The sequence below is a fragment of the Oncorhynchus keta genome, chromosome 4 (genome assembly GCF_023373465.1).
Source record: "Oncorhynchus keta strain PuntledgeMale-10-30-2019 chromosome 4, Oket_V2, whole genome shotgun sequence".
NCBI classification, from domain to species: domain Eukaryota; kingdom Metazoa; phylum Chordata; class Actinopteri; order Salmoniformes; family Salmonidae; genus Oncorhynchus; species Oncorhynchus keta.
The window spans coordinates 74,929,098-74,952,061 of NC_068424.1; positions in this window are offsets into that span (position 1 = coordinate 74,929,098).

Genomic DNA, 22,964 nt, shown 5'->3' on the forward strand with positions numbered 1-22,964 from the left:
ATACAAAACAACAAACGGAACGTGAAACCTATTACAGCCTATCTGGTGAAACTACACAGAGACAGCAACAATCACCCACGAAATACACAGTGAACCCCAGGCTACCTAAATACGGTTCCCAATCAGAGACAACGAGAATCACCTGACTCTGATTGAGAACCGCCTCAGGCAGCCAAGCCTATACAACACCCCAAATCAGCCGCGATCCCAAATACTACAAACCCCAATACGGAAATACAATAACATAAACCCATGTCACACCCTGGCCTGACCAAATATATAACGAAAACACAAAATACAATGACCAAGGCGTGACAATTGTAGACATTGTTAATGTTGTAAAGGACTATTGTAGCTGGAAACAGCTGATTTTTATGGAATATCTACATATGTCACGCCCTGACCTTAGAGATCCTTATTATTTTCTATGTTTGGTTAGGTCAGGGTGTGACTCGGGTGGGAAATTCTATGTCTTCTGTTTCTTTGTTTTTGGCCGAGTGTGGTTCCCAATCAGAGGCAGCTGTCTATCGTTGTCTCTGATTGGGGATCATACTTAGGCAGCCCTTTTCCACCATTAGGTTGTGGGATCTTGTTTTCTGTTTAGTTACTGTTGCCTGACAGAACTGCGTGTTTTCGTTTTCGTTATTTTGTTTGAGTGTTTTTAAAATTAAAATCATGAACACTTTCTACGCTGCGCTTTGGTCTAGTCTTTCTACCACCAGTGAGAGCCGTTACAACATAGGCGTACAGAGGTCCATTATCAGCAACCGTTACTCCTATGTTCCAATAGCATGTTGTGTTAGCTAATCCAAGTTTATCATTTTAAAAGGCTAATTGATCATTAGAAAACCCTTTTGAAATTATATTAGCAAAGCTGAAAACTGTTGTCCTGATTAAAGAAGCAATAAAACTGGCCTTCTTTAGACTAGTTGAGTATCTGGAGCATTAGATTTGTGGGTTCGATTACAGTCTCAAAATGGCCAGAAACAAAGAACTTTCTTCTGAAACTCGTCAGTCTATTCTTGTTCTGAGAAATGAATGCTATTCCATGCGAGAAATTGTCATGAAACTGAAGATCTCATACAACGCTGTGTACTACTCTAATCTGTCGGACTCTGGGTATGTACATAGCCAATGGTAGGCTCATATAGCTCATAGCTCATCTTTTGGCAGTAGTACTATAGACTACTTTATCACTGACCTCAACCCAGAGTCTCTCAGAGCGTTCACAGTCAGTCCACTAACACCCCTATCAGACCACAGCAAAATCATAGTCTACTTGAACAGAGCTTTGCTCAATAATGAGGCATCAAAGCCAAAGGAGCTGAATAATATTAAGACATGCTATAGATGGAAGGAAAGTAGTGTTGAAATCTACCAAAAACAAATTCAATCCCTTCTAGAACATTTCCTGGACAAAAGGTTCACTGTAATAGTGAAGGTGTAAACTTAGCAGTAGAAAACCTAAACAGTATATTTGACCTCTCAGCTTCCCTATCAAATCTAAAAATGTCAAGCAGACAACCTTAGAAAATTAACAGCAATGACAAATATTTTGATGAAAAATGCAAAAATCTAAGAAAGAAATTGAAAAACCTGTCCAACCAAAAACAAAGTCTTCACTATGGTGAATCACTAAATCAATACAGAAATACACTATGGAAAAAGAAGGAACAGCACGTCAGAAATCAGCTCAATGTAATTGAAGAATCCATAGGATCTAACCTTTTCTGGGAAAATTGGAAAACTCTAAACAAACAACAGCAATAGTTATCTATCCAAAATGGAGATTTATGGATAAACCACTTGTCCAATCTTTTTGTCTATATAACAAAGGACAAACAGAAAAAACATAGACATGATCAAATACAAATATTAGAATCATCTATTAAAGACTACCAGAACCAACTGGATTCTCCAATTACATTGAATGAACTAAAGGACAAAATACAAACCCTCAATGAAATGATAAAATATACAGACCACAAATTCCAATTGACTGTACTTAAACTATTTAACACCATCCTTAGCTCTGGCATATTTCCCAATATTCCATGGACCACCCTAATCCCAAAAAGTGTAGATACATTTCACCCCAATAACTACCGTGGGATATGCGTCATCAGCAACCTTGTGAAAATCCTCTGCATTATCATTAACAGCAGACGCGTACATTTCCCCCTTGTCAAAAAATGCACATATTTCTTTCCACAGGGCCGGGGGTGAAGCATGGATGCAGCTTAAGCCCCACCCTCTTCAACGTATATATCAAATCTACAGACAGGCGAGGGCACTAGATCAGTCTGCAGCACCCAGCCTCACCATACTAGAATCTGAAGTCAAATGACTCCTGTTTGCTGATCATCTGATGCTACTGTCCCCAACCAAGGAGGACCTACAGCAGCACCTAGATCTTCTGCACAGATTCTGTCAGACCTGGGCCCTGACAGTAAATCTCAGTAAGACAAAAATAATGACGTTCCAAGCAAGGTCCAATTCCCAGAACCATGAATACAAATTCTATCTAGACACCGTTGACCTAGAGCACACAAAGCACTATCCATGCCTTGGCCTAAACATCAGTGCCACAGGTAACTTCCACAAAGCTGTGAACGATCTGAGAGACAAGGCAAGAAGGGCCTTCGATGCCATCAAAAGGAACATCTAATTCGACATACCAATTAGGATCTGGCTAAAAAATAATTGAATCAGTTATAGAACCCATTGCCCTTTATGGTTGTGAAGTCTGGTGTCCGCCCAACCAAGAATCGACAAAATGGGACAAACACCAAATTGAGACTCTGCATGCAGAATTCTGCAAAAACATCCTCTGTGTACAACGTAAAACACCAAATAATACATGCAGAGCAGAATTAGACCGATGCCAGCTAATTATCAAAATCCAGAAAAGATACATTAAATTCTACAACCACCTAAAAGGAGGCAATTCCATAACAAAGCCATCCCCTTATCACGTTTCAGGTAAGACCCAAATGCAGACTGTGTTGAAGCAGCAATGTTTATTACGGTAACAGGGGCAGGCAAACGACAGGTCAAGGCAGTCAGGGGTCGTTAATCCAGAGTAGTGGGGCAAAGGTTCAGGATGTCAGGCAGGGTCAGGGCGGGCAGAAAAGGTCAAAACCGGGAAACTAGAAAAACAGGGACAAAAGCAAAGAGAGCGAGAGAGAGAGAGAGAGAGAGAGAGAGAGAGAGAGAGAGAGAGAAAGGTGGGATTTACAGCAGCCAATTACTGAGGAAAGAGAGAGAAAAAGTGAGAGAGGAAAATGAACTATTCTCAGAATCGAAGAGGCAAAGCATCACTGGGAAGCACAACTCTTACTTCTCTGCAACCCCTGACAAGGCAGCAGCATGCTTGACCTCTTCAGCACCATGGACAGCAACCACTACAGCAGCAATTTGCCTTGTGTTTTCAGCACCGTGGACAGCAACCACTACCGCAGCAATTTGCCTTGTGTTTTCAACACCGTGGACAGCAACCACTACTGCAGCAATTTGCTTTGTGTTTTCAACACAGTGGACAGCAACCACTACAGCAGCAATTTGCCTTGTGTTTTCAGCACCGTGGACAGCAACCACTACCGCAGCAATTTGCCTTGTGTTTTCAACACCGTGGACAGCAACCACTACTGCAGCAATTTGCTTTGTGTGTTCAGCACTATGGACAGGAAACACTACTGCAGCAGTGTGCTCTATGTGTGGACAGCACTGTGGACAGTACCAGCTCATAGTGAGACATTGAGTCTGACTATGACATATTAGTGCAATCAATGTGAAGATGATGGATGTAAACAGACAGTAGAGGAGTGGAGGGGTTCACTGGCATCATGATACAGCCTTCAGTTGAGCTCAGCAAGACAAGGATGGTCAGGTATTCAAAGTGTACACTACCGGTCAGAAGTTTTAGAACACCTACTCATTCAAGGGTTTTCTTTATTTGTACTATTTTCTACATTGAATAATAATAGTGAAGACATCAAAACTATGAAAGAACACATATGGAATTAACGAAAATAGCCCTTACACAGCCTGTAGGTTTGTTGGGTCATTGTCATGTTGAAAAACAAATGATAGTCCCACTAAGCCCAAACCAGATGGGATGGCGTATCGCTGCAGAATGCTGTGGTAGCCATGCAAAGCACCCCCACACCATAACACCTCCTCCTCCATGCTTTACGGTGGGAAATACACATGCAGAGGTCATCCGTTTGAGATCATCCGCTTGATGGTTTTTGATACTTCACTTGAAGAAACGTTCAAAGTTCTTGAAATGTTTTGTATTGACTGATCTTCATGTCTTAAAGTAATTGATGGACTGTCGTTTCTCTTTGCTTATTTGAGCTGTTCTTGCCATAATACGGACTTGGTCTTTTACCAAATAGGGATATCTTCTGTATACCCCCTTCCTTGTCAAAACACAACTGATTGGCTCAAACATATTAAGAAGGAAAGAAATTCCACAAATTAACTTTTCAGAAGGGACACCTGTTAATTGAAATGCATTCCAGGTGACTACCTCATGAAGCTGGTTGAGAGAATGCCAAGAGTGTGCAAAGCTGTCATCAAGGAAAAGGGTGGCTATTTGAAGAATCTTAAATCTCAAATCTATTTAGATAATTTCACACTTTTTTGGTTACTACATGATTCCATATGTGTTATTTCATAGTTCTGATGTCTTAACTATTATTTTACAATGTAGAAAATAGTAAAAAATAAAGAATAACCCTTGAATGAGTAGGTGTTCTAAAACTTTTGACCGGTAGTGTATATGGATTGTCTTTATATATTAATGTGTGTGATATTAATACATATTTTGGACTGAAAAAAATAGGACTCCACCTCTTCTTCCTCTTTCTTTCTGCCTAGTTAAATGGAGAGGTTAATGACTGCAGACAAAGATGGGTCTTCACAGTGAGGTGACAGTGACACTTTGTGTGTTGACTGTCATTACAGATTTAATACCGGCGGTGAGAGGAGACAGATGTTGCCTCCTGACACCCAAACACTCGCCTGTCTCTCCCAGTCTACTCTGAGTCTCCTGTCTCACCCAGTCTACTCTGAGTCTCCTGTCCCTCCCAGTCTACTCTGAGTCTCCTGTCCCTCCCAGTCTACTCTGAGTCTCCTGTCCCTCCCAGTCTATTCTGATTCTCCTGTCCCTCCCAGTCTACTCTGAGTCTCCTGTCTCTCCCAGTCTACTCTGAGTCTCATGTCTCTCCCAGTCTAATCTGAGTCTCCTGTCCCTCCCAGTCTACCCTGAGTCTCCTGTCCCCCCCAGTCTACTCTGAGTCTCCTGTCCCTCCCAGTCTACCCCGAGTCTCTTGTCTCACCCTGTCTACCCTCCTGTATGTTACCGCTCTGACACAAATAGAACTGGGGACTTCATTGCACTACATAATCAATCAGTGTCTAGCTGACATTAAATACCATAGCCAGGATATCGTGGTGCTACTTAAGTAATGATTAAAGGACATCGGTTCAAATCCACATTTAGTTCCAACATTTTAGCAAACAACTAAACAATACCTGGCAACACTGTTTCGGGGTCAGACCTCTAACAATCCCCTGCAACACTGTTTAGGGGTCAGACCTCTAACAATCCCCTGCAACACTGTTTAGGGGTCAGACCTCTAACAATCCCCTGCAACACTGTTTAGGGGTCAGACCTCTAGCAATCCCCTGCAACACTGTTTAGGGGTCAGACCTCTAACAATCCCCTGCAACACTGTTTAGGGGTCAGACCTCTAGCAATCCCCTGCAACACTGTTTAGGGGTCAGACCTCTAGCAATCCCCTGCAACACTGTTTAGGGGTCAGACCTCTAACAATCCCCTGCAACACTGTTTAGGGGTCAGACCTCTAGCAATCCCCTGCAACACTGTTTAGGGTCAGACCTCTAACAATCCCCTGCAACACTGTTTAGGGGTCAGACCTCTTACAATCCCCTGCAACACTGTTTAGGGGTCAGACCTCTAGCAATCCCCTGCAACACTGTTTAGGGGTCAGACCTCTAACAATCCCCTGCAACACTGTTTAATCAGATCTAGCAATCCCCTGCAACACTGTTTAGGGTCAGACAATCCCCTGCAACACTGTTTAGGGGTCAGACTTCTAGCAATCCCCTGCAACACTGTTTAGACCTCTAGCAATCCCCTGCAACACTGTTTAGGGGTCAGACCTCTAACAATCCCCTGCAACACTGTTTAGGGGTCAGACCTCTAGCAATCCCCTGCAACACTGTTTGGGGTCAGACCTCTAGCAATCACCTGCAACACTGTTTAGGGGTCAGACCTCTAACAATCCCCTGCAACACTGTTTAGGGGTCAGACCTCTAGCAATCCCCTGCAACACTGTTTAGGGGTCAGACCTCTAGCAATCACCTGCAACACTGTTTAGGGGTCAGACCTCTAGCAATCCCCTGCAACCCTGTTTAGGGGTCAGACCTCAGCATCTCCTGCAACACTGTTTAGGGGTCAGACCTCTAGCAATCCCCTGCAACACTGTTTAGGGGTCAGACCTCTAGCAATCCCCTGCAACACTGTTTAGGGGTCAGACCTCTAACAATACCCTGCAACACTGTTTAGGGGTCAGACCTCTAGCAATACCCTGCAACACTGTTTAGGGGTCAGACCTCTAGCAATCCCCTGCAACACTGTTTAGGGGTCAGACCTCTAACAATCCCCTGCAACACTGTTTAGGGGTCAGACCTCTAGCAATACCCTGCAACACTGTTTAGGGGTCAGACCTCTAGCAATACCCTGCAACACTGTTTAGGGGTCAGACCTCTAACAATCCCCTGCAACACTGTTTAGGGGTCAGACCTCTAACAATACCCTGCAACACTGTTTAGGGTCAGACCTCTAACAATCCCCTGCAACACTGTTTAGGGGTCAGACCTCTAACAATCCCCTGCAACACTGTTTAGGGGTCAGACTAACAATACCCTGCAACACTGTTTAGGGGTCAGACCTCTAACAATCCCCTGCAACACTGTTTAGGGGTTAGACCTCTAGCAATCACCTGCAACACTGTTTAGGGGTCAGACCTCTAACAATACCCTGCAACACTGTTTAGGGGTTAGACCTCTAGCAATCACCTGCAACACTGTTTAGGGGTTAGACCTCTAGCAATCCCCTGCAACACTGTTTAGGGGTCAGACCTCTAGCAATCCCCTGCAACACTGTTTAGGGGTCAGACCTCTAGCAATTCCTGCAACACTGTTTAGGGGTCAGACCTCTAGCAATCCCCTGCAACACTGTTTAGGGTCAGACCTCTAACAATCCCCTGCAACCCTGTTTAGGGGTCAGACCTCTAGCAATCCCCTGCAACACTGTTTAGGGGTCAGACCTCTAGCAATCCCCTGCAACACTGTTTAGGGGTCAGACCTCTAGCAATCCCCTGCAACACTGTTTAGGGGTCAGACCTCTAGCAATCCCCTGCAACACTGTTTAGGGGTCAGACCTCTAGCAATCCCCTGCAACACTGTTTAGGGGTCAGACCTCTAACAATCCCCTGCAACACTGTTTAGGGGTCAGACCTCTAGCAATCCCCTGCAACACTGTTTAGGGGTCAGACCTCTAGCAATCACCTGCAACACTGTTTAGGGGTCAGACCTCTAACAATACCCTGCAACACTGTTTAGGGGTCAGACCTCTAGCAATCCCCTGCAACACTGTTTAGGGTCAGACCTCTAGCAATACCCTGCAACACTGTTTAGGGGTCAGACCTCTAACAATACCCTGCAACACTGTTTAGGGGTCAGACCTCTAACAATCCCCTGCAACACTGTTTAGGGGTTAGACCTCAGCAATCACCTGCAACACTGTTTAGGGGTCAGACCTCTAACAATCCCCTGCAACACTGTTTAGGGGTCAGACCTCTAGCAATCCCCTGCAACACTGTTTAGGGTCAGACCTCTAGCAATACCCTGCAACACTGTTTAGGGTCAGACCTCTAACAATCCCCTGCAACACTGTTTAGGGGTCAGACCTCTAGCAATACCCTGCAACACTGTTTAGGGGTCAGACCTCTAGCAATACCCTGCAACACTGTTTAGGGGTCAGACCTCTAACAATCCCCTGCAACACTGTTTAGGGGTCAGACCTCTAACAATCCCCTGCAACACTGTTTAGGGGTCAGACCTCTAGCAATACCCTGCAACACTGTTTAGGTGTCTGTTACATTCCCCAGTCTCTGTGTTGTAGTTTGTGCATTTGCATGTGTGTATTTCAGAGATGGCTTCCTGAATTCTCCCCCAGCAGCTGATTGGTCGGTCCCATTGATGATTGGAGCTGACACCGCCCCCTCATCAAGATACAGCTGTATCCGATTAGATTCCTTCTGAAGCTATATAAACCAGTGTTCTGTTGCTCAGAAAGAAAGATCACTGCTGAGAGTGATTGCTGAGAGATGAGGCTGATGGCGGAGAGAGGAGGCTGATGGCTGAGAGAGGAGGCTGATGGCTGAGACAGGAGGCTGATGGCTGAGACAGGAGGCTGATGGCTGAGAGAGGAGGCTGATGGCTGAGAAAGGAGGCTGATGGCTGAGACAAGAGGCTGATGGCAGAGAGAGGAGGCTGATGGCTGAGACAGGAGGCTGATGGCTGAGAGAGGAGGCTGATGGCTGAGAGAGGAGGCTGATGGCTGAGAGAGGAGGCTGATGGCTGAGAGAGGAGGCTGATGGCTGAGACAGGAGGCTGATGGCTGAGAGAGGAGGCTGATGGCCGAGAGAGGAGGCTGATGGCCGAGGGTTATAGCATGTGTTGGTTGTTTCTCAGAAAGAGATTTGGTATGTACTATGTTAGTTGTTGCTGAGGGAGTTGATTGGTTATGTCTGTTGTGTCAATAGGATGCAGCGTTTTGTTTATTGAAATTGTTTGTGTTCTGTTTAATTAGTTCCCAGGGGGAGAAGGGGAAGGCACCTAGGGAGGGCTTAGGCAAGAGGCCCGCGGGCATACATATACCCCTAGTATATTCACTGTCTAGTCACACTAGGTAAGACCTGGGTGGACCACCCCCTGTATTTTGGTTAGGGCACCAGGTGGTGCCAAATTAGGTAAGTAGTGGGTAGGCAGGTTAGATAGGAGAGGGGGCTTTGATATTTACTTTCTTTGCTTTGGGACCGTCCAGCCCGATTTTCCCCATATTACCGTGTGATGGAATAAATTCCTTGTAAACGGTACCACTCTCTCTGCCTTTGTCATCCCTACTCTCACCTATAGTCCCATACCTCTTTCACTTCACGGGGAGTTGAGTTGTAGCGGGGTGTTGCGTTCCCTCTTCAGAGGCGTGCATAACAGGCCAGACCTCTTTCTAATTGTTGGGTTATCAACATCTGTGTCCTTGGTTGGGACATCTCACCCAGCTCTCCTCAGCAATTCCCTGATATATTATAATAGCGAGAGGTCTTCAGGGACAGAATGACATGGTTCTAGAATGTCAGACAGACAGAAGCTATGTCCTAAATGGTTTGTGTGTGTGTGAAGAGGGGCAGGTGTGTGTGTGTGTGTTTAATGTGGCCAGCTGTGTGTGTGTGTGTGTGTGTGTGTGTGTTTAATGTGGCCAGCTGTGTTTGTGTGCGTGTTTAGTGTGGCCAGCTGTGTTTGTGTGTGCGTGTTTAGTGGGCCAGCTGTGTTTGTGTGTGTGTTTGATGTGGCCAGCTGTGTTTGTGTGTGTGTTTAGTGTGGCCAGCTGTGTTTGTGTGTGTGTTTAATGTGGCCAGCTGTGTTTGTGTGCGTGTTTAGTGCGGCCAGCTGTATTTGTGTGTGCGTGTTTAATGTTGCCAGCTGTGTTTGTGTGCGCGTTTAGTGTGGCCAGCTGTGTTTGTGTGTGTGTGTTTAATGTGGCCAGCTTTGTTTGTGCGCGTGTTTAGTGTGGCCAGCTGTGTTTGTGTGCATGTTTAGTGTGTGCGTGTTTAGTGTGTGCGTGTTTAGTGTGTGCGTGTTTAGTGTATGCGTGTTTAGTGTGTGCGTGTGTGCGTGTGTGTGTGTGTGTGTGTGTGTGTGGCCAGTGGTGTGTGTTTGAAGAGGGGTGTGTGTGTGTGTGGCCAGCTGTGTTTGTGTGTGTGTGTTTGTGTTTAGTGTGGCCAGCTGTGTCTGTTTGTGTGCGTGTTTAGTGTGGCCAGCTGTGTTTGTGTGGCCAGCTGTGTTTGTGTGCGTGTTTAGTGTGGCCAGCTGTGTGTCCCTCAACTCTCAGATGAACACACTGGAACCACCAAAAACGTCTGAATGCAATTGGTATTCGTATCTATGCCCCCCCCCCACACCCCTTCTCCCTCCATCTTTTTTCCTCCATGATGATGTTTGTCTCCATCTACCTTTCTCTCTAATCATTTTGCTTCCTCCCTCTTCTTCCCTTTCTCTCCTCCTCTCTTCCCTCCTCTAAGTTGATGCGGTCGGGAGTTGAATGTTCTCACGCAGTGGAAATGCTACCTATTATTAACGGAGATACTTGAGGGCCTGTTGTGTCGTTGTCATGTCATATATCACAGAGCAGGGTAGACCACCATGACAAACACTAACCAGATGAATTACCACAGTATATCTCTTCCTGCTCCTAACAGACACTAACCAGATGAATTACCACAGTATATCTCTACCTGCTCCTAACAGACACTAACCAGATGAATTACCACAGTATATCTCTACCTGCTCCTAACAGACACTAACCAGATGAATTACCACAGTATATCTCTACCTGCTCCTAACAGACACTAACCAGATGAATTACCACAGTATATCTCTACCTGCTAACAGACACTAACAGACACTAACAGACACTAACCAGATGAATTACCACAGTATATCTCTACCTGCTCCTAACAGACACTAACCAGATGAATTACCACAGTATATCTCTACCTGCTCCTAACAGACACTAACCAGATGAATTACCACAGTATATCTCTACCTGCTCCTAACAGACACTAACCAGATGAATTACCACAGTATATCTCTACCTGCTCCTAACAGACACTAACCAGATGAATTACCACAGTATATCTCTTCCTGCTCCTAACAGACACTAACCAGATGAATTACAACACAGTATATCTCTTCCTGCTCCTAACAGACACTAACCAGATGAATTACAACACAGTATATCTCTTCCTGCTCCTAACAGACACTAACCAGATGAATTACCACAGTATATCTCTTCCTGCTCCTAACAGACACTAACCAGATGAATTACCACAGTATATCTCTTCCTGCTCCTAACAGACACTAACCAGATGAATTACCACAGTATATCTCTTCCTGCTCCTAACAGACACTAACCAGATGAATTACCACAGTATATCTCTTCCTGCTCCTAACAGACACTAACCAGATGAATTACAACACAGTATATCTCTTCCTGCTCCTAACAGACACTAACCAGATGAATTACCACAGTATATCTCTACCTGCTCCTAACAGACACTAACCAGATGAATTACAACACAGTATATCTCTTCCTGCTCCTAACAGACAGACACTAACCAGATGAATTACCACAGTATATCTCTTCCTGCTCCTAACAGACACTAACCAGATGAATTACCACAGTATATCTCTTCCTGCTCCTAACAGACACTAACCAGATGAATTACCACAGTATATCTCTTCCTGCTCCTAACAGACACTAACCAGATGAATTACCACAGTATATCTCTACCTGCTCCTAACAGACACTAACCAGATGAATTACCACAGTATATCTCTTCCTGCTCCTAACAGACACTAACCAGATGAATTACAACACAGTATATCTCTTCCTGCTCCTAACAGACACTAACCAGATGAATTACCACAGTATATCTCTACCTGCTCCTAACAGACACTAACCAGATGAATTACAACACAGTATATCTCTTCCTGCTCCAAACAGACACTAACCAGATGAATTACAACACAGTTTACCTCTTCCTGCTCCTAACAGACACTAACCAGATGAATTACCACAGTATATCTCGACCTGCTCCTTACAGACAAACACTAACCAGATGGGTTTTCTGAGACTATAAAGATGAAAGAGAACACTTCAATCTATCTTTGTTTCCTTTGGTTTCAAATGTTTAGCTTGGCTACAAGGTAGACTCGACACGACGAGACACTACAGGGTAGACTATACACATCATTACAGTAAAAGGTAGCCTATACACATCTCAACAGTACAAGGTAGCCTATACACATCTCAACAGTACAAGGTAGCCTATACACATCTCAACAGTACAAGGTAGCCTATACACATCTCTACAGTACAAGGTAGACTATACACGACTAGACACTACAGGGTAGACTCTCCATATCTCTATAGTACAAGGTAGACTATACACATCTAGCCTATACACATCTCTACAGTACAAGGTAGACTATACACGACTCTACAGTACAAGGTAGACTATACACGGCAGGGAAATATTGTATGTGGGAACAGCCACTTCCCCTCACGTTGTCATGACGACTAGGTTTTAAGATTGTCTATTACCAACGTAGAGCATTTTATTGTCCTCTGTTGTGGAGGCCATGCGTCTGCATCTCTTGAATGGAGGAGGTCCATCTCTTTCTCTCACTCACCTCTTGTGGAAAGTTGTTCTCTTGTGTTTTCACTTTAGTAACCATCTTTCGAATCCTAGGAGAATAGACCATCTTTAGTTAACCTAACAAAGATACAGATTATCCAACTGAGCAGTGAGCTTCTTCAGCCTTCATATCAACTGTTCTCAGGAAGTAACTAATGTTGAATCAATACATTTGTTAAGGCCCTTCGGTTTGTCTCCTGCGGAGGGTTCCGTTTGTTTGGTGTCTTCCGGAAGGGGAGTGAATAAAGTTCTGGTTTGAATGATGAGGTCATTAGAGGAGATAATAGGGTCTCCGTGGTAATGATCTGAACAGTGAGATAACACATCACATTTTATAACTCAGGGCCTAATTCCCCCTACTCACATCCACCACAGTCACCACTGTCATTTTTAGTAGAGGCTAAATTTAACACTCATACCAGGGCACCCATCTGAGCTCTACCATGTCACACAGACAGACAGACACAGTCAGACTGACTGACAAGAGAGACAGAGAGACAAAGAGAGTGAGAGAGTGAACGTGTGTGGCTTGGTAATCTTTACTCCCCTGACAAGATACTGACACTCAGGTCATCTCTGCCACAGACCTAATGGCAACGCTGGCCATGCATACTCTTGGCTGTAATGAGCCAGGGAGTAGGGTTTTTGTGTATGTGCACACTTGAGTGTGTGTATGTACATGTGTGTGTGTGTGAGTGTGTGTGTGTGAGTGTGTGTGTGTGTCTCAGGGTAATATGAGGATAGATGAGTGCTGACAGATGTATCAATCAAATTCAATCAAATCAAATGTATTTATAAAGCCCTTTGTACATCAGCCGATGTCACAAAGTGCTATACAGAAACTCAGCCTACAACCCCAAACAGAAACAAATGCAGATGTAGAAAGGCCATAACCTAGGAAGAAACCTAGAGAGGAACCAGGCTCTGAGGGGTGGCCAGTCCTCTTTTGGCTGTGCCGGGGGGAGATTATAACAGTACATGGCCAAGATGTTCAAACATTCATAGATGACCAGCAGGGTCAAATAATAATCACAGTGGTTGTAGAGGGTGCAACAGGTCAGCACCTCAGGAGTAAATGTCAGTTGGCTTTTCATAGTCGAGCATTCAGAGTTAGAGACAGCAGGTGCGGTAGAGAGAGAGAGAGTCAAAAACAGCAGGTCCGGGACAAAGTAGCACATCCGGTGAACAGGTCAGGGTTCCATAGCCACAGGCAGAACAGTTGAAGCTGGAGAAGCAGCATGACCAGGTGGACTGGGGACAGCAAGGAGTCATCAGGCCAGGTAGTCCTGAGGCATGGTCCTAGGGCTCAGGTCCTCTGGTAGGGGAGGGAGAGGGAAAGAGAGAGAGAATTAGAGCGAGCATATTGAAATTTACACAGGACACTGGCGCAGACAGAGATTACCGCCTCGCTTCGCGTTCCTAGGAAACTATGCAGTATTTTGTTTGTGTTATTTCTTACATTGTTATCCCGGGAAATCATAGGTTTTATTACATACAATCGGGAGGAACTATTGGATACAAGAGCAACGCCAACTCACCAACACTACGACCAGGAATATGACTTTCCTGAAGCAGATCCTCTGTTGGGTCCACCACCCAGGACAATGGATCGGATCCCAGCCGGCGATCCAAAACAACGGTGCCGCAGAAGGGGCAGATGGAGCGGTCTTCTGGTCAGGCTCGGTAGACGGGCACATCGCATACCACTCCCTAGTATACTACTCGCCAATGTCCAGTCTCTTGACAACAAGGTAGACGAAATCCGAGCAAGGGTTGCCTTCCAGAGAGACATCAGAGACTGTAACGTTCTTTGTTTCACAGAAACATGGCTCACTCGAGACACACTATCGGAGTCGGTACAGCCACCTGGTTTCTTAATGCATCGCACCGACAGAAACAAGCATCTCTCTTGTAAGAAGAAGGGCGGGGGTGTATGCCTTATGATTAACGAGACATGGTGTGATCATAACAACATACAGGAACTCAAGTCCTTTGGTTCACCTGACCTAGAATTGCTTACAATGAAATGCCGACCACATTATCTACCAAGAGAATTCTCTTCGATCATAATCACAGTCGTGTATATTCCCCCCCAAGCAGACACATCGACTGCCTTGAAAGAACTTAATTTGACTCTATGTAAACTGGAATCCACAAAACCCTAGATCATTGTTATTCTAACTTCCGCAACGAATATAAAGCCCCCTCCTGCCCCCCTTTCGGAAAAGCTGACCCCGACTCCATTTTGTTGCTCCCAGCCTATAGAAAGAAACATAAACAGGAAGCACCCGTGCTCAGGTCTGTTCAACACTGGTCCAACCAATCGGATTCTAGACTTCAAGATTGCTTCGATCACGTGGATTGGGATGTGTTCCGCATAGCGTCGAACAACAACATTTAATTTATTAGCAAGTGCAACGGTAATGTTGTACCCACAGCGTCTATTAAAACATTCCCCAAACAGACACCGTGAATTGATGGCAACATTCGTGCAAAACTGAAAGCGCGAACCACTGCTTTTAATCAGGGCAAGGTGACCGGAAACATGACCAAATACAAACACTGTAGCAATTCCCTCCGCAAGGCAAACAAATACAAACAAGGCAGTCAAACAAGCTAAGCATCAGTATAGAGACAAAGTAGAGTCACAATTCAACGGCTCAGACACGAGAGGTATGTGGCAGGGTCTACCGTCAATCACGGACTACAAAAGAAAAACCAGGCCCTTCGAGGACCACGATGTCTTGCTCCCAGACAAATTAAACAACTTCTTCGCCCACTTTGAGGACAATACAGTGTCACTGACACGGCCCACTACCAAAACCTGCGGGCTCTCCTTCACTGCAGCCAATATGAGTAAAACATTTAAACGTGTTAACCCTCGCAAGGCTGCAGGCCCAGATGGCATCCCCGGCCGCATCCTCAGAGCATGTGCAGACCAGCTGGCTGGTGTGTTTACGGACATATTCAATCAATATTTATCCCAGTCTGCTGTTCCCACATGCTTCAAGAGGGCCACCATTGTTCCTGTTCTCAAGAAAGCTAAGGTAACTGAGCTAAATGACTACCGCCCCGTAGACCTCACTTCTGTCATCATGAAGTGCTTTGAGAGACTAGTCAAGAACCATATCATCTCCACCCTACCTGACACCCTAGACCCACTCCAATTTGCTTACCGCCCCAATAGGTCCACAGACGACACAATCGCAATCACACTGCACACTGCCCTAACCCATCTGGAAAAGAGGAATACCTATGTAAAAATGCTGTTCATCGATGACAGCTCAGCATTTCATACCATAGTACCCTCCAAACTCGTCATCAAGCTCAAGGCACAGGGTCTTGACCCCGCCCTGTGCAACTGGGTCCTGGACTTCCTGACGGGCTGCCCCCAGGTGGTGAGGGTAGGTAACAACATCTCCATCCCGCTGATCCTCAACACTGGGGCACCACAAGGGTGCGTTCTCAGCCCTCTCCTGTACTCCCTGTTCAGCACAGAGCAGGAGATATGAAGTGCAGATAACAAACCCTTAAGACACAATGGAAAAATATTTAACAGGGATGAAAAGAAAGGCGGAGAGAGACGGAGAGAGTGAGACAAACGTAAGTCTCCCGAAAGCTAAGACGAGGAAATATGACGAAGCGTATGTAGCGCTTGGCTTCACTGTGACTACGGTGGGAGACGAGGAGATATGATGAAGCTTATGTAGCGCTTGGCTTCACTGTGACTACGGTGGGAGACAAGGAGATATGATGAAGCTTATGTAGCGCTTGGCTTCACTGTGACTACGGTGGGAGACGAGGAGATATGATGAAGCTGTATGTAGCGCTTGGCTTCACTGTGACTACGGTGGGAGACGAGGAGATATGATGAAGCTTATGTAGCGCTTGGCTTCACTGTGACTACGGTGGGAGACAAGGAGATATGATGAAGCTTATGTAGCGCTTGGCTTCACTGTGACTACGATGGGGGACGAGGAAAGACTGGTATGTTTACTGTGTCTAAAAATGTTGGCAGCGGACAGCATGAAGCCAAATAAATTAAGGCGTCACTTAAAGACATTACACCCCAATCACGCTGATAAGCCGCATGAGTTTTTTCAGCGAAAGCATGACGAATATTGCCAACAATCGTCCCTCTTTGTGAATGCTACTTCAGTAAACCAACACTGCTAGCATCATATAAGGTGGCGTACCAAATCGCTCAGTGCAGAAAACCCCCATAGCAGAGGAGCTGATACTGCCTGCAGCATTAGACCTGGTCTCTGTCCTGCTGGATGACGCAAGTGCTGCAAAATAAAAACTATCCCTCTGTCCAATGACACTGTCGCCAGACGTATAAATGACATTGCTAACGATCTTAAAGAACAGCTGGTAGATAAACTCAAAGACAAACATTTTGCCTTACAGTTCAATGAAGCAACTGACAGCTTATGTACGTTTTGACATGACAAACTCCCTGTGTGAGGATCTACTTTTTTGTAAATATGTCAGAGACAGAGCCACAGCTGAAGAGCTATTCAAAATGCTGGACTGCTTCCTGACTGAGAATGGGCTAAAGTGGGAGAACTGCATTGGTGTTTGCAGTGATGGGGCACAGACCATGGCAGGGATGGGAAAAGGACTTCGGGCACTCATCAAGAAGGCCTCACCTAATGCTGAGTGGACACACTGTGTTATACACAGAGAAGCACTGGCATCAAGGCACCTTTCCTCTGAATTAAGTGAGGTTATGACTGACATTGTGGGTGTAGTCAATTTTATAAAGACCAGACCACTAAAAACAAGATTCTTCTCTGCTATCTGTGAGGAGATGGGAGCTGAACATCAAGCTGTGCTGTTTCACAGTGAAGCAAGGTGGCTGTCACGAGGAAAAGTCTTGTCCTGAGTTGTTGAGCTGAGAGAGAAGATAAGAATGTTTTCGGAGCAGGAGCACAAGTATGACCTCGCAGAAAAGTTTAGTGATGAGAACTTCCTGGCGAAACTGGCCTACCTTAGTGACATATTTGGAAAGCTAAATGAACTACATCTACAGCTTCAAGGGAAAGATTAACACCTCCCTCAGGTCACAGACAAGATCAGCTCTTTCACTAGAAAGCTTGCAATGTGGGGCAGGCGACTTGATGAAGGAAATACTGATTCATTCGAGAACCTGCATGAATTTGTTGACACTACTGACTATGATGCCACCTCAGTGATTCCATATATAAAGGAGCATATTTCATCAGTGATGGGATTCTTTAAAAAGTACTTCCCTGAAAACAGTTCCCAATACGACTGGGTGAGAGATCCTTTCAATGCACCAGCTCCAACTGGTTTCAGCTCTGCAGAGGAGGACCAGTTCCCAATATGACTGGGTGAGAGATCCTTTCAATGCACCAGCTCCAACTGGTTTCAGCTCTGCAGAGGAGGACCAGTTCCCAATATGACTGGGTGAGAGATCCTTTCAATGCACCAGCTCCAACTGGTTTCAGCTCTGCAGAGGAGGACCAGTTCCCAATATGACTGGGTGGGAGATCCTTTCAATGCACCAGCTCCAACTGGTTTCAGCTCTGCAGAGGAGGACCAGTTCCCAATATGACTGGGTGAGAGATCCTTTCAATGCACCAGCTCCAACTGGTTTCAGCTCTGCAGAGGAGGACCAGTTCCCAATATGACTGGGTGGGAGATCCTTTCAATGCACCAGCTCCAACTGGTTTCAGCTCTGCAGAGGAGGACCAGTTCCCAATATGACTGGGTGAGAGATCCTTTCAATGCACCAGCTCCAACTGGTTTCAGCTCTGCAGAGGAGGACCAGTTCCCAATATGACTGGGTGGGAGATCCTTTCAATGCACCAGCTCCAACTGGTTTCAGCTCTGCAGAGGAGGACCAGTTCCCAATACGACTGGGTGAGAGATCCTTTCAATGCACCAGCTCCAACTGGTTACAGCTCTGCAGAGGAGGACCAGTTCCCAATATGACTGGGTGAGAGATCCTTTCAATGCACCAGCTCCAACTGGTTACAGCTCTGCAGAGGAGGACCAGTTCCCAATACGACTGGGTGAGAGATCCTTTCAATGCACCAGCTTCAACTGGTTTCAGCTCTGCAGAGGAGGACTAGTTCATTGATATGATGTCTGACTCCACATTGAGACTGAGGTTCACATCACAGACACTGAGTGAATTCTGGCTGAGTGTAGAGAGGCAGTATCAACTCTAAGGGCAGAGGGCCATGGGCATTCCTTTTGCAACATCTTATCTTTGTGAGACTGGCTTCTCTGCTGTTGTTGCACTGAAGACCAAGTACAGGTCCCAGCTAAACATTGAGCAGGAGCTGGAGTTGCAGTATCATGCTTCAAACCCCACTTCGAAATGCTGTGCTCTGCAAAACGTGCTCATTTGTAGCCATTAATCCCGACTTCCTCAATTTGATTTTAAAAAATCTGCACAAATTGTTTTATTCATTTTTGTTTTATAGGTCAAAGTATTTCAATTGTGCTCCTGAGTTAATGTTGCTGATCAGTTTGAATTTATTTGTCACGCCCTGGTCTTAGTATTTTGTGTTTTCTTTATTATTTTGGTCAGGCCAGGGTGTGACATGGGTTTATTATGTGGTGTGTTTTGTTTGGGGTTTTGTAGGTTATGGGATTGTGGTATAGTGGGGTTGTCTAGAAAAGTATATGGTTACCTGAAGTGGTTCTCAATCAGAGGCAGGTGTTTATCGTTGTTTCTGATTGGGAACCATATTTAGGCAGCCATATTCTTTGAGTGTTTCGTGGGTGATTGTTCCTGTCTCAGTGTTTGTTTGCACCAAAATAGGCTGGTTAGGTTTTCACGGTACGTTTATTGTTCGTGTTTATCTTTTTATTAAACATGAATCGAAATAACCACGCTGCATTTTGGTCCTCCTCTCCTTCACCGCAAGAAAACCTTAACATTATTATTATTTATTGATTATATTTTATTTTATTTTTCAGTATCAAATGGTCAAAAAAAATTTACAGTTTAAATAAGTTTTGATTTTTTGATTAAAAATTTCAGGCAAATTGATGCACTTTAAGTCTTTTCTGTTACAGACTAAAAAACAACGTTAATAAAGTTATTCTTTCTTTTTTCTTTATTTAATGTTAATAAGGATACAATGTTATGCAGAGGTGTACTTGTAAAAAATGTATAGACAAATGATACTATTTACAGTCGCGGAGGAGAGTTGGGGAGCGCAAAATGTTTACTTCTTCCTAGGGGGGGGCGTAACAGAAAAGAATTGAGAAGCACTGGGTAAGAGGCAGAGAATCCCAGTGGAGAGACGGAAACCGGCCTGGCAGAGACAGCAAGGGTCAAGTTCCTTTCCATTCACCTTCACACCCCAGACTACACTCAATCATAGGACTTACTGAAGAGATGAGTCTTCAATAAAGACTTAAAGGTTGAGACCTAGTCTGTGTCTCTCACATGGGTAGGCAGACCATTCCCTAAAAATTGAGCTCTATAGGAGAAAGCCCTGCCTCCAGCTGTTTGTTTAGAAATTCTAGGGACAATTAGGAGGCCTGCGACTTGTGACCGTTGCATACGTGTAGGTATGTACGGCAGGACCAAATCAGAGAGATAGGTAGGAGCAAGCCCTTCTAATGCTTTGTAGGTTAGCAGTAAAACCTTGAAATCAGCCCAAGTCTTAACAGGAAGCCAGTGTAGAGAGGCTAGCACTGGAGTAATATGATCACATTGGTTGGTTCTAGTCAATATTATAGCAGCAGCGTTTAACACTAACTGAAGTTAATTTAGTGCTTTATCCGTGTAGCCGGAAAGTAAAGCTTGAATAGTCTAATCTAGAAGTAACTAAAGCATGGAATCATTTATCAGCATCATTTTTGGACAGAAAGTTACTGATTTTTGCAATGTTACGAAGTTGAAAAGAAGCTGTCCTTGAAATATTATTGATATGTTCATCAAAAGAGAGATCAGGGTCCAGAGTAAACCCGAGGTCCTTCACAGATTAGATCCAACAGAAGATCTCTTTGTTTCTTGGGACCTAGAACTAGCATCTCGGTTTTGTCAGCTTTTAAAAGTAAAACATTTACTGCCATCCACTTCCTTATGTCTGAAACACAGGCTTCCAGGGAGGGCAATTTTGAGGCTTCACAATGTTTCATTTAAATTTGGGGGCGGCAGCGTAGCCTAGTGGTTAGAGTGTTGGACTAGTAACCAAAAGGTTGCAAGATTGAATCCCTGAGCTGACAAGGTACAAATCTGTCATTCTGCCCATGAACAAGGCAGTTAACCCAATGTTCCTAGGCCATCATTGAAAATAAGAACTGGTTCTTAACTGACTTGCCTAGTTAAATAAAGGTAAAAACATTTTTTTTTAAATGTATATTGTCTGCATAGCAGTGAAAGTTAACATTATGTTTCCGAATGACATCACCAAGAGGTAAAACTTACAGTTGATTTGTCAGAGGACAAACCATCCACAGAGACAAACTGATATCTTTCCGACAGATAAGATCTAAATCACACCAGAAATTGTCAGTGTAGACCAATTTGGGTTTCCAATCTCTACAAAAGATTGTCAAAAGCAGCACTAAGGTCTAGGGGCATGAGCCAGATGCAAAGCCTTGGTCTCACGCCATAAAAAGGTCATTTATTTACCACCTTCATGAGTACAGTCTCAGTGCTATGATGGGGTCTAAAACCAGACCGAAGCTTTTTGTATACATTGTTAGTCTTCAGGAAGGCAGTGAACATTTTTTGAGAGGAATGGGGGATTCGATATAGGCTGATAGTTTTATATATTTTCTGGGTCAAGGTTTGGCTTTTTCAAGAGAGGCTTTGTTACTGCCACTTTTAGTGAGTTTGGTACACATCCAGTGGATAGGGAGCCAATTATTATGTTCAACATAGGAAGGACTTCCAGTTTGGTGGAGCGCCAATTCCGTTCCAATTTTCTGGAAGCTTGCTTCAGGGCTCGGGTATTTTCTGTATACCAGGGAGCTAGTTTCGTAAAAGCAAATGTTTGTTTTTAGGGGTGTGACTGCCTCTAGGGTATTACGCAAGGTTAAATTTAGTTCCTCAGGTGGTTAACCGATTTCTGTACTCCGACGTCCTTGGGTAGATGGAGGGAGTCTGGAAGGGCATCTAGGAATCTTTGGGTTGTCCGGGAATTTATAGCATGGCTTTTAGTGATCCTTGGTTGGAGTCTAAGCAGATTATTTGTTGTGATTGCAAACATAATAAATTGGTGGTTCGATAGTCCAGTATTATGAGGAAAAATATTAAGATCCACAATATTTATTCCACGGGACAAAACTAGGTCCAGAGTATGACTGTGGCAGTGAGTAGGTCCAGAGATATGTTGGACCAAACCCACTGAGTCGATGATGCCTCTGAAAGCCTTTTGGAGTGGGTCTGTGGACTTTTTCATGTGAATATTAACTCTGTGTTGTCTTAACATTCTGTACACTCCCCTTGTCCTCAAAAATGACCTGCCTTCACTAAACCCCTAAAATAAAGCAGCTTAATTGCATTTTAAATCCCAAATCTATTTTGCATGAAGAAACAACCTGTCATTCATCACAAATGTTGTGAATATCTTGGTTTTCCCTCTTCACAAAGCAGAAAGACTGAATTTAATCAGTAGACACCACTTGTTTTTATTATAACACACCTGTCATAATTGTTTTCTTTACTGAAGTAGAGGTTTATTATTATTATTATTATTATTATTATTATTATTATTATTATTATTATTGCTAAAGGTACTGCATAGGTGTAAACATACATTTGTTTGTAAGATATAGCACCTGTATAGCATAAGAAAGTTGCAGAAATGTGCAGAAAGTAGTTTCGAATGCATTTTAGGGAAACAATAACAGTCTTGAACTTTTTTTGGCAACATAGTGATATATACTCATGTACTATACAATAAAGAATTCAATTACAAAATACTAGTCTTCTCCCATTTTTTTAACAATTGCCCCCGCCCACAAGGTGTATAAACAACAACCATAAATAAGAATAAAATAAGATAATAGATACAAAACTAAAACGTGAAGAACATAAATCAAATCAACTCGAATTAGCACATGTAGGACAGTATGAAAGTGTGTGTGCATGGACTTTGTAGATGTATTTCTCACATGTGCAGCACATAGTATTTGTTTTACAGTCCTCCTTTGGGGGGAAGAATAGGAATCTCCTCCTCTTGCCTGCCCCAGCTGTAGCCTCAGGTGGATCAGGACAAGATTCAGCCCCCTGAACAAGCAGAAGCTGCTGTGTGGGAGAGGCTCTCCCTTCTTTGAATGTGTGGGGTTACAAGTGCCTTTTCCAGCTGCTCCAGAAACACCCTCCTCTTGTTCCTCTTATCAGGCATCCAGGTAGGGTCGATCTTGTTCCATATCACAAAGGCATTGTAT